This window comes from Bos indicus x Bos taurus, chromosome 4 (assembly GCF_003369695.1).
Source record: "Bos indicus x Bos taurus breed Angus x Brahman F1 hybrid chromosome 4, Bos_hybrid_MaternalHap_v2.0, whole genome shotgun sequence".
Taxonomy (NCBI): Eukaryota; Metazoa; Chordata; class Mammalia; order Artiodactyla; family Bovidae; genus Bos; species Bos indicus x Bos taurus.
The window spans coordinates 27015472-27028069 of NC_040079.1; the positions used below are offsets into that span (position 1 = coordinate 27015472).

At 45.1% G+C, this 12598-nt stretch overlaps 1 protein-coding gene across 2 annotated transcripts in view; it reads right to left on the minus strand.

The window, feature by feature from the left end:
- CALU (calumenin) overlaps positions 1-5479 on the minus strand; it is a 23385-nt gene extending 17906 nt beyond the window's left edge. Inside the window, exon 1 of one of the 2 annotated variants that reach the window (XM_027539071.1) lies at positions 5375-5428. The gene's annotated coding sequence lies outside the window, so the exon portion shown is untranslated. Of the gene's footprint in view, positions 1-5374 lie in introns of both variants that reach the window. The other variant, XM_027539069.1, reaches the window with a different exon arrangement.
- Positions 5480-12598: the final 7119 nt, after the last annotated feature.

The following is a 12598-nucleotide window of genomic DNA, read 5'->3' on the forward strand; positions in this document are numbered from 1 at the left end:
CTGTTAGAAACTTTAACAAAAGGGCTCTTGTTTTATGAATACAGACCCTAAAAAAGACTACCAAATTTATTTAAATCCATACATATAAAAATGTCCATTAGAAACAAAGGGTATCTCCCAAGACAAAGGACATATAACGTGGAAAGATGTGAGAAAAGTATAGAACAACTTATACAAGCCTCCTGAAGAACTACATCAGCAGTTATTTCTGAAGTATCTTTCTCTTTTCAACCAAACTGAAACCAAGTAATAGAAAGCTAACAGACCCTTTTCTTTCTCCATCACGATAGCTTGCTTGTATGGCTTTTTACCGCATGATCTAGATGGGGCCTGACCAGAGGTTTATCAATTTTGTCTACCCTTTCAAACAATAGGGGAAAAAAAGGCTTTTGGTTTTTTCTATTTTTAAATCTCTATTGCCTCTGATCTTTATTATATCCTTTCTTTTGCTGACTTTACCCATCCTCCCTGGTAGCTCAGATGGTAAAGAAGCATCTGCTTGCAATGTGGGAGACACAGGTTCGATCCCTGGGTCAGGGAAGATCCCCTGGAGAAGAGAATGGCAATCCACTTCAGTATATTTGCCTGGAGAATCCCAAGGACAGACTACACGGTTGCAAAGAGTCAGACACGACAGAGTCACTAACTCTTTCTTTGCTGACTTTAGCTTTTGTTTTTTTTCTTCTAATTTATCTTAGGTGGTAGGTTAGGTTGTTTGAGATTTTTGTTTTTTCTTTTTTGAGAAAGGACTTGTAGCACATGATCTAAAGGTAAATCAATGGTTGTGAAAAATACATCTTCCCACTTCCATTTTTCAAGTGACTTATAAGTTTCTCTCAAATTCTGCCCCTCCCTCACCAAGGGTAACATTTAATTGTTGATACTGTTCAGTTGCTAAGTCATGTCTGACTACATTTAATATTTTTTCTTAAAAGAAAAACAAAATCAGAAAACTAGACCTGCACTGTCCAGGATGAGAGCTGCATGTGGCTACCAAACACCTGAAACATGGCTAGTGTGAATTAAGGATGTGGTATGTTACACCTTATGATAAAAGAATGGTACTTTTGTATGTACTGGATTAAATAAATTATTAAAATTAATTTCACATGCTTTATTAATAAATGTCGTTCAGTCGCTGAGTCATGTCTGACTCTTTGTGACCCTGTGAACTGTAGCCCACCAGGCTCCTCTGTCCACGGGATTTTCCAGGCAGCAACACTGGAGTGAGTTACCATTTCCTCCTCCAGTGGAATCTTTCCAACCCAGGGATGGAACCCACATCTCTTGCGCTGGCAGGCAGATTCTTTACCGCTGTGCCACCTGGGAAGCCCCTTGTTTTAAATATTCACTTGTAAAAAAAAAAAATCCCCCTCACCCCAGCCCCCGACCAGCAGGAATCTGACTGGGGATTGAACTCATGCCCCCTGGCAGTGGAAGTGCAGAATCTTAATCACTGGACCCCCAGGGAAGTCCCTCACCTGTAAGTTTAAGATTACATATGTGGCTTGTATTACATTTCTATTTCACTGTGCCATGTTACAGACATAAATAAAGGGCTAGAACAGAAAATGTATCAAGTTACTACCATACTTTTGCACTATGTCAGCCATAATGGTTTCCTACAAAGTTATTTTCATGAATTGTTCCAGTAAATTTATAAGGAGAGAGAGGTAATAGCATAAACTTGAATTTCTCTTAGTAACAATGATAGCCTTAAGAATCAGTTTTACCCATTCAAAAATTTTCTTGAAAGCTTTAAATTCTTGCCATTTCTCCTTTCCTTCCCAATCATTTTTAATAAAAATGCACTGGTCACAGAACAGTTAAAAGTAAGTTGATTCAGGGAAATTTAGAGGTCTGGATTAAATTCAGCTTCTCAAGAACATTAACAATGAGTGACCCCACAGTTATTCTAGTTGACCAAAGACCCATTGCTCAGTGTTAACAGTGGGAGAAATGGGCGTGGTGGTTAAAATGCCAGTTCTGTGAGTTGGATATTCGGGGGCGGGAGGCGGGGAGGCATTCCTCTGCTGCTGCTAAGTCGCTTCAGTCGTGTCCGACTCTGTGGGACCCCAGAGATGGCAGCCCACCAGGCTCCCCCATCCCTGGGATTCTCCAGGCAAGAACACTGGAGTGGGTTGCCATTTCCTTCTCCTATACTGCAGCAAAAGCGGAATCTCAATGCTTAAGCATCTACCTCAATTGGGAATTGAGGGCAAGAGTCTGATAGCAATTTAACAATACTAAAGTTCTTGTTATAAGGTCTAGGAATTAAAGCCACCTGGGGATCTACCTGACATTCTTCACTTCCAGACTTTAGTACCACCAATGGATCATACTAAGGTAATAACATCACCCTTCATGATTTGATGAGAATTGTAATAATGACAAACCATTTATTCAGCGTTTCTCCAGCAATCAATGGATCTGGATCTGTTCATTAATACATTCTAATTAAATCATTTGTGTGACTGAGGGTATACCTTTATAAGCTAGCCAAGTATATAAAAGTGCAAAATTTGGCTGTACGAGAAAAGCTTTGAAATGGCTACTACTTAGGTTTCATTAATTCTATAACCAAAGCAACCCAGTGCACACTTAAAATTTTCCTTGCTAAAGAGTAAAAAAATTTCCTTAAGAAATAAATTCGAGAAACCCTGGGAGAATGAAGGTTTCCTTTTGGCTGATGAAACTTCAATAAATTATTAACTGCCAAAGGAAAGCTATGTAAAATGTAGGGGCAAGAGTTTTGGTTTCTAGTTGCAATTTTGCTGTGCATATGTAACATGCACAAAATTCCTTGGGAATTTGGTAGTTATTTTAGCTCAATCTTCCTTTAGTGCCAAATGTAAATAAACAATTTAAAATCCTAGATGAAAAGACCTATCTACTATGATCACTCCAGCTGCAAGTGGTCTGTATGCTAAGTCACTTCAGTTGTGTCCGACTCTGTGAGACCCCATAGACGGCAGCCCACCAGGCTCTCCCGTCCCTGGGATTCTCCAGGCAAGAACACTGGAGCGGGTTGCCATTTCCTTCTCCAATGTATGAAAGTGGAAAGTGAAAGTGAAGTTGCTCAGTCATGTCTGACTCTTCGAGACCCCATGGACTACAGCCCACCAGGCTCCTCCGTCCAAGAGTACTGGGCAAGAGTACTGGAGTGGGGTGCCATTGCCTTCTCCATGTGGTCTGTATATATTCCTCTAAAGAACTTTATAGAACTTGTTTGTACCACTCCACAATAATGATCATAGGTTATCTTAAGTTGTCTCCTTAGCTCCTCTATAGATGTACTTTAGGAAGGCAGGGATCTCAGCTAAATATAAATTAATACTCATCTGTAATCCCTAATGGACTTCCCTGTGGCTCAGTAGTGAAGAATCTGCCTGCCGATGCAGGAGTTGCTGGTTTGATCCCTGGGTCGGGAAGATCCCTTGCAGAAGCAAAGGGCAACCCACTCTAGAATTCTTGAGTGGAAAATTCCAAGGACAGAGGAGCCTGGTGGGATACAGCCCATAGAGTTGAAAAGAGTCAGACATGACTGACTGAGCATCCATCATCGTAATCTCTAACACTGTGTCTTGTGCTTTTTGTATACTAACACATTTTATTGCATTAGTTGGACTGTACTTGGCAGCAATACAGCTCCTGCTTGCCACCAGTGCTCCCCATCCCCCAATTCCCCTTACTGGATCTGGTCATCAGCCAGCAACAAAAAAAGTGCTATTTCAGCTGTCTTAACTCTAATACATAAATTACAACATCAACAACAGCCATATTTAAGAGTTCAAAGAGAGACTGGAACTAGGACCTTATGGCCTAGTAAGCATCTCCAATGGCTATTCCTGACTATACCTCTGTGCTTCCAACACCCCTGGCACAACCATGCATGTGCCACACACTGAGGAAAACGTGTGTTAAAATCAATGAACGGATCTCTTGTACTGATGCACTGTACAGAAAATGCCCTGAGTATCTTTTGACACATCACTGGATAAATGCAGGCAAGTGATTACATTAACAGTGATGATTATAAGTTTACTAGCCATTCAGGCATACCAATGCATCTTTGTTAGCTCGTGTTTCTCCTAGTGATTCTCAAAACAGTCCTGTTGGATACCCCTGAATCCCTGTAAATCTCAGATTTAGGCCAAGATAAACAAACTCATCTTCTCTCCACACAAATACAATTTACAGGTTATCTGTGGAGCCGCAATAGTACTAGATATACATGAATTCTTCAACGATGACCATCGTTTGGTCCTTGGTTAACTAAATCTACCGAATGAGGTCAAACGTGCATGTGCCTTGTGTCAAGTTCCATTCTATAGCAAAAATATAAGTTATCAGAAATCCTATGGTTCTCTACCTCTAAGCTACAAAAACAAATCATAAGAAACCTTATTTCCAACTCATGCTTATTTTATGGTTCATGCCAGGAAGTGACTGCAATTCAATTCTCAAGGACATTATCCTGGGACTTTATACACTTAGGACTTCAGATCAAAACTCCTACTAAAGTTTTAGCAGGGGATCCAGGGAGCTTTTTGCCTTGAAGCAAAAGCAGCTTTCAGAACTGAAAATCACTCAACTCGATCAGGGCAGCTGTAGGGAATTAAGTTTACTTATGAACTCAGCATGCTAAAAATCAGAACTAGGATCTGGGGCTAAAAGCAACGAAACCATGTAATAATACAGTTCTTTATTGGAGTTTTTAAAAACTATTTTCCGTCGCTGACCGAGGCATGCAGCCAAACATGCTAGAGATATTCGTCTTTTCTTTAAAATTATAGACAACTTTTTAAAAAAATCACATAGGGTCTGTATGCTTTCTTCCCCCCTCGTTTCTACACCCTCCAAGTCAGCGAACACGGCTTTCTTGGCAGATGCAGATGTCCTCTCGGGATGTGGCTTTGGGGCGGAGCTGGCAGACACAAGCAGGCCCAAGCGTGGGAAGTGGCAGGGAGCTGTAACAATAACGCTATCTGACTGCCCTCCGACCTTCAGGAGACAAACAAGCGTGACCCTTTAGGATGAGGGAGCTGGTGACTGGCGGGGCCCACGGCCAGAGGACGTGGCAAGCCAAGAACAAAACAGTACCCCCACAGGACGCAGAGCGGGGAGTAGGAGCTCTCCGGGCCCCAGGCCCCTTCCCAGAGCGCGCGGGAAGGCGAGCGGCGGCCTCTAATCCAGGCTGCACGCCGAGGGCCGGGCAGTCATGAGCAGTATCAGGCCCCAGAACCACAAGAGGGCAGAAACGGGGACCCTGAGCCAAAGAAGCCCTGCCGCACCGGGAGCGAGGCCCAGAAGACAGAAAGAAAGTGAAAAAGGAGACGGCGGCGGCAGAGGAACTGTGTACCGTGGTACCTACCTCTCACCGTCGCACCCACAGCCCAGGATGCCGCTGCCGCCGCTCTCCCACCGGCTTAGCTCTGGCGCGCAAGCCCCGCCCAGCCGGAAGCGGCTCCGCTCCCCGCCGCTGTCCTCCACGACGGCAGCCTCCAGACCAATCATCAGCCAGCCCGCCGCCTACGCGCAGCTTCCCCGGGCAGCCATTGGCCCCACAGTTGCGTAGTAGGGATTGGCTGGAAAGCGCCACGTCCCCGCGAGCGCGCCGGGTTGCGTGGACAGGATTCCCGCCCAACTCCTGTCCTGGGCCCTGTGGAGTTGGCGGGTTGTAAGAAGGCGATGGCAACCCACTCCAGTACTCTTGCCTGGAAAATCCCATGGACGGAGGAGCCTGGTAGGCTGCAGTCCATGACGTCGCTAAGAGTCGGACACGACTGAGCGACTTCACTTTCACTTTTCACTTGAACGCACTGGAGAAGGAAATGGCAACCCACTCCAGTGTTCTTGCCTGGAGAATCCCAGGGACGGGGGAGCCTGGTGGGCTGCCGTCTATGGGGTCGCACAGAGTCGGACACGACTGAAGCGACTTAGCAGCAGCAGCAACCCCTTACTCTGGTTGCCGTGTGGGCGCGGCTGTCTGGCCGCTACGTACCGGTTCGCAGAGCGTGACTCGGCCTCTGCAGGGCTTCTTAAATTATCCTAGTTATCTTCATGCCCACAAGAAACCAGGGCCAAATTAATTGAATCATTCGCCAAGTATGTTGAACAGCCCTACCCACTTCTTTCCCTTCAGCTCTGCCGCCTAGATGGGTACGTACCCTGTGCTGTGAGTGTCATCGTCTAGATGTTTCCAACTGCCCGCCCTTTCATATCTGTGCTGTGCTTAGTCGCTCAGTCCTATCCGACTATTTGTGACCCCATGGACTGTAGCCTGTCAGGCTCCTCTGTCCATGGGGATTCTCCAAGAAAGATACTGGACTGGATTGCCATGCCTTCCTCCAGGGAATCTTCCCAACCCTGGGATCGAACCCAGGTCTCCCGCATTGTAGGCAGATTCTTTAACTGTCTGAACCACCAGGGAAGCCCTTCATTCACATCTCTATAGTCTTTCATTATCAACCGACAGTAAGCTCTGCCTTGTGAATGACAATACAAGTCCCAGTTCACAGAAATCCCAGTTTGATGTTAGCTGTAAAAGCCTTTCCTGACCTTGCTAGGCATAGCAGTTCCTCCCTTATTTACCTTAATACACTTTGTATCTTTGGTATGTATGTTCACGCATGCTCAGTCATGTTGGACTCTTTGCAACCCCATGGACTATAGCCTCCCAAGCTCCTCTATCCATGGGATTTCCCAGACAAGAATACTAGAGTGGGCTGCCATTTGCTCCTCCAGGGTATCTTCCTGACCCAGGGATGGACCCTCCTCTTTTTCGACTCCTGCATTGGCAGGTGGGTCCTTTACCACTAGAGCCACTTGGGAAGAACAAATTTTGCTATAAAACGCTTTTTATCCATTTGTCCTCCAGACTAAGCTCCAGGAGAGAGATCTGCCTTTATTCATCTTTGTACCTGAAGCTTTCAGCTTACTGCCCAGTTCAAAGTAAATGCTTAATAATGTTAAGTGAACTGAATGGGTGGAACCTATATGATGTCCCAATTGAAGAGGAACACAGGAAATCATGAACTTATTCATTTTCAAGTCATGAAGTTAGAATTAAATAAGGATAGCTCAGTTGGTAAAAAATCCTCCTGCAATGCAGGAGACCCGGTTTGATTTCTGGGTTGGGAAGATCCCCTGGAGAAGTGATAGGCTATGCACTCCAGTATTATTGGGCTTCCCTTGTGGTTCAGCTGGTAAAGAATCTGCCTGCAATGCAGGAGACCTGGGTTCGATCCCTGGGTTGGGAAGTTCCCCTGGAGAAGTGATAGGCTACACACTCCAGTATTCTGGCCTAGAGAATTCCATGGACTATACAGTCCATGGGGTCTCAAAGAGTCAGACACGACTAAGTGACTTTCACTTGCTTCACTAGGGGCTACTACCTTTGCAATGTCAATGGAATATAAACCTACTGTGTTCTTAGCACATAAAGCCTGTATAGTTTAAAATCCAGTTGAGACAAGTAGTGTTCTCATGAGAAAGTTAAATACAAAGCAACTTAGTTTACTTTAAACATCAAGGTGAGAGGTTGACCAATGCTTTGGGAATTCAAAGGTGTGGCCGTAACCCTTGGTAACAGCCAGAGAGGGCTTCCGAAGAAGGTGTGACTCAGGCTGGACTAAAAAATCCCTGAGCACTATTTAGCAAAAGGAATAACTGGAAAAGGGCATGTGGGGGACAGAGTAGGAGTTAAATTCTTAGGTCAGGTAGGGGATGAGGGAGATTAAAAGGGGGGATAGGGAGGGGAGGGCCTGAGCTCTGAGGAGCCTGAGCTGAAGGCACTGGGAATTGTGGGTCTTCTTCTGAAGGTTTCTAAGCTTGTGCCTTTGTGGCAGGTGGAATGAGGTTGAAAGTGTTCTGTCAGGGAGATGCATCTCCATACAGGTTAACTATAGAATAAGCTGCATCAGGAGCCACTTTAAAAATTATTTTGAAAATGCCTCCTTGAAGTCAGGCACTGTACTGCTGCTGCTAAGTCGCTTCAGTCGTGTCCAACTCTGTGCGACCCCATAGACGGCAGCCCACCAGGCTCCCCCGTCCCTGGGATTCTCCAGGCAAGAACACTGGAGTGGGTTGCCATTTCCTTCTCCAATGTGTTAAAGTGAAAAGTGAAAGTGAAGTCACTCAGTCATGTCCAACTCTTAGCGACGTCATGGACTGCAGCCTACCAGGCTCCTCCGTCCATGGGATTTTCCAGGCAAGAGTACTGGAGCGGGGTGCCATTGCCTTCTCCCAGGCACTGTACTAGGTGCTGGTAAACCCACAAAGAATAGGACATGGCCTCTGCCCTCAAGGAACAGCTGCCTAGTGGAAATGCCATCATCTTGGAAGTGTTCTAGAAGAGGCTGGATAAGATAGTGGGACTCTGCCAGAGATGGGGCACCCTTTAACCCTGAGGTCCCCTGTGAATGAGGGTTTGGCCTAGGCAAGCAAGAGAAATGCAAATGAACACTTGTATATAAAAGAATTTTTAAAAGTGGGAATAAGCATTTCCTGGACTTAGTGACTGCTTGGAAGAAAGAAGTGAAAAAGGAGCACTCAAAAATTTAAAGTTTTAATTGTAGGAAACTGGGAGAATGACCTAGGTGAATGGAAGATAGGGGAATGGAGTTGAATTAAAGACATGATGAGTCTAAGGTAATAGGAGAACATCTAAAAAGAATGAACCAGTAGGCTGGAGGAGATACTTAGGGTCATTGTCCAGGCAGCAGCTGGTGGAGCCATGAGAACACATGAGGTTTCTGAGGAGAGAAAAGCAGATTAGGCCTCTTGGGAGCCCTAGAGTTAGAAAATCAGTAGAGGAGGAAAAGGACATGAGGGCTGACACACGTCAAGAAATATCACCATAGCTGTACCCAAGGCCCATCAAACTGTAAGGGAAGCACCAAAAGACTGTTCATGGCAGATAGAATAATGTCAACCTCAAAGGGCTGATAATATTCTTCAGACATCCTAACTGCTCTCATATGGCGCTACTGAACATTCACTCCGCAAATGTATTGTTTCCTGTGTGCAAGACACTGTTCTAGGCACTGGAGGTACAGCAGTGAACAAAATGGACAAAACTCTCGCCATGGAATTCTCCAGGCAAGAATACTGGAATGGGTAGCCATTCCCTTCTCCGGGGGATCTTCCCTGACCCAGGGATCAAACCCAGGTCTCCTGCATTGCAGGAAGATTCTTTACCATCTAAGTCACCAGGGGAGCCCCAAACTCTCTCATGGTGCCTATATTCTGGAATGTGGCCTATAAACAGTATACAAAAGCAAAATATATAGAATGAGAGGTGGTGATAGATGCCTCAGAATAAAATAAGGCAGGAAAGGAGACTTCCCTAGTGGCTCAGTGGTTAAGAATCCATCTTGCAGTACAGGGGATGCGGGTTTGATCCCTGGTCACAGAGCTAAGATCCTACATGCCGAGGAGCAACTAAAGCCCGGCACTGCAACTACTGAACCTCAGTTGCTCCAGAGCCTGCACACCACAACTAGAGAGTCTGTGGGCCACAACGGAAGATCCCTCATGGCGCAACTAAGACCCAATGCAGCCAAATAAATTATTTTTCAAAAAATAAGGCAGGAAAGGAAAAAGGAAACATTCGGACCATCAGGAGTGGTTTACAGTCTTCAAGAGGGTAGCCAGAGAAGGCTTATGAAGAGAATGACACATGAGTGTGAGTGAACATCTGAGTTTGGTGAAGGAAAAGGCAACAGTGAGAGCAAAGGTCCTGAGCTTCTGGAGCCTGCTTGGAGTGTTTGAGCAGCATCAGGAAGTCAGTGTGTCTGGGTAAAGTAATTGAGGAGAGTAGAGGATATGAGGTCAGAGCAGGGATGGGGGTGAAGATGAGAGGGACACCATGGAGGGCTTTAGGCCATTCTAAAGTCTTTAGCTGCTACTATGATTGAAGTAATGTGGAAGAGACTGGCTGTTTACCAAACTGTTTCCTCTTATCCTGTGACACAGCTCGACTACATTTCCCATTATCCCCCTTCTCGGGATATGGCAATGTGACAGAGCTTGGGCCAAATGATGTCCACTCCTTCCAGTACTGGCCATGCAAACCTGCCATGGGCCATTCTCCAAGCTCTTGCTCTTTCTATGGCAACCCTGGGAGCTGTGTAGCACAGATGGCAAGTCACAAGATGGAAGGAGCCCAGGGTCCCATTAAAGAGCTACTCCCTGAACAGGACACCCTTCTTGAACTTTTTCTGTGTGTGAGAAATGAAGTTCTGTTGATTATTTTATGCCATTGATATATTGGGGCTTATTCCTTACAGAAGTAGCATTACCTTAATACAGATGGGAAGCCATTTGAAGGTTTTAAGCAGAAAAGTGACATGCCTAAGATCTTAAAAGGGTCACATTAGGGACTTCGGTGGTGGCCCAGTGGCTCAGACTCCATGTTCCCAATGCAGGGGGCCCAGGTTCCATCCCTGATCAGGGAACTAGATCCCATATGTTGCAACTGAAGATTAAAGATCCTGTGTGCTGCAACAAAGACCTGGTTCAGCCAAATAAATATGCTTTTAAAAAATAAAATAATGTTCTGTAGAAAAAGTAGTATTAGTCATTCAGTCGTGTTCAAATCTTTGTGATTCCCATGGACTGTAGCCTGCCAGGCTTCTCTGTCCATGAGGTTCTCCAGGCAAGAATAGTGGAATGGTTAGCCATTCCCTTCTCCAGGGGATTGCCCTGATCCAGGGATCGAACCAGGGTCTCTTGCATTTCAGGAGGATTCTTTACCATCTGAGTCATGGAAAAGTATGTTACCATCAATAGAAAAAAAAATCAAGCCAACCTTTAAAAAAAGGGGGTCACATGAAATTGAAGAGGGTAATATTAGAAACAAGCCACTCATTTAGGTGACTTTTACAATACAGATGATGATGGCTTGGTCCAGGGTGATAACAGTAGAAATTCTGAGAAGTGTCAGATTGTGTGTATATTTTGAAAGCACTTTAAAGGTGTTTCCTGATGTTTTGGAAATGAGATGGAGAGAAAGAGGAGTCAAGGATGACTCCAGGTTTGAGTAAGCAGAAATATGGAGCTGCCATTTACAAGGATAGAAAAGACCTTGTGGGGAGCAAGTCAGTATTGAGAGGTTTTTGTGGTTTTTTTTGGACATGTTGAGATGCCTATTAGAAATTCAAATGGAGTTGTCAAGTAGGCAGTTGGCGATCACAGTGTTCTGAACTAGAGAGATACATTTGGGAGTAACTGGTTTATGTGTGGTATGAACCATGAGGTTTGATTAGAAGAGACCCAAGACTAAGTCCTGCAAATTTCTAGTGTTTGGAGATGGTGGTGATGGTGGTGGTGGAGGGGTGTTGATAAGAATGAATTAGCAAAGGAAACTGAGAAGAAAAGCCAGTGAAAGAGGAGAGCATAGTGTTCTAGAAGCCAAGTGAAGGAAGTGTTTCCAGGAGAAATCAAGTATGTTACATGCTAACAAAGTTATGACCAACCTAGATAGCATATTGAAAAGCAGAGACATTACTTTGCCAACAAAGGTCCGTCTAGTCAAGGCTAGGTTTTTCCAGTGGTCATGTATAGATGTGAGAGTTGGACTGTGAAGAAAGCTGAGTGCCAAAGAATTGATGCTTTTGAACTGTGGTGTTGGAGAAGACTCTTGAGAGTCCCTTGGACTGCAAGGAGATCCAACCAGTCCATTCTGAAGGAGATCAGCCCTGGGATTTCTTTGGAAGGAGTGATGCTAAAGCTGATACTCCAGTACTTTGGCCACCTCATGTGAAGAGTTGACTCATTGGAAAAGACTCTGATGCTGGGAGGGATTGGGGGCAGGAGGAGAAGGGGATGACAGAGGATGAGATGGCAGGATGACATCATTGACTCGATGGACGTGAGTCTGAGTGAACTCTGGGAGTTGGTGATGGACAGGGAGGCCTGGCATGCTGCGATTCATGGGGTCGCAAAGAGTCGGACACGACTGAGCGACTGAACTGAACTGAACTGAACAGAGGGGTGAGGACTCATTGACCATTGGCTTTAGCAATGTGAAGATCAGGTTTGGTGTTGTAGTGGAAGGGTTCAAGAGAAAATGGGAAGCAAAACATTGGAAACCCTTTTAGGGAGTTTACTAAAGGGGAACAGAGTGGGCAGAGAGCCCAAGAGAGGTTTTGTTTTATTTTTTTCATGTTTTTAAATGGAAGAAATAGCAGTTATATTAAGGAAAAATACCAGCATGTTTGTTACTGATGGGAAGCCTCTAAGAGAGAGAATCAAATTGATGATGAAGGGAGAAGGGAGAGTTGCTGGAGCAATGTCCTTGAGTAGGTGAGGTGGGAGGGGACCCAGTACAAAAGGGGAAGAGTTGGACTTTGCTTAGAGCTAGGCAGTTCTTTTAGATTAACAAGGAGAGAATCTAGATCTACTGGTCTGGTTCTAGGTGAGTGGTAGGGGTGGTCAGTGAGAACTTGGAGTTTTCTTTCAATTGCTACTATGTTCCCAGTGAAATAGGAAGCTGGGTCATCAGGAGGCACTGGGGGAAGCCTCCCACCCAAAGGAGAAGATGTGAAATAGCCATTCAGCAGAAAGAGCCGATGAGGGGAACATAGTATGAGCT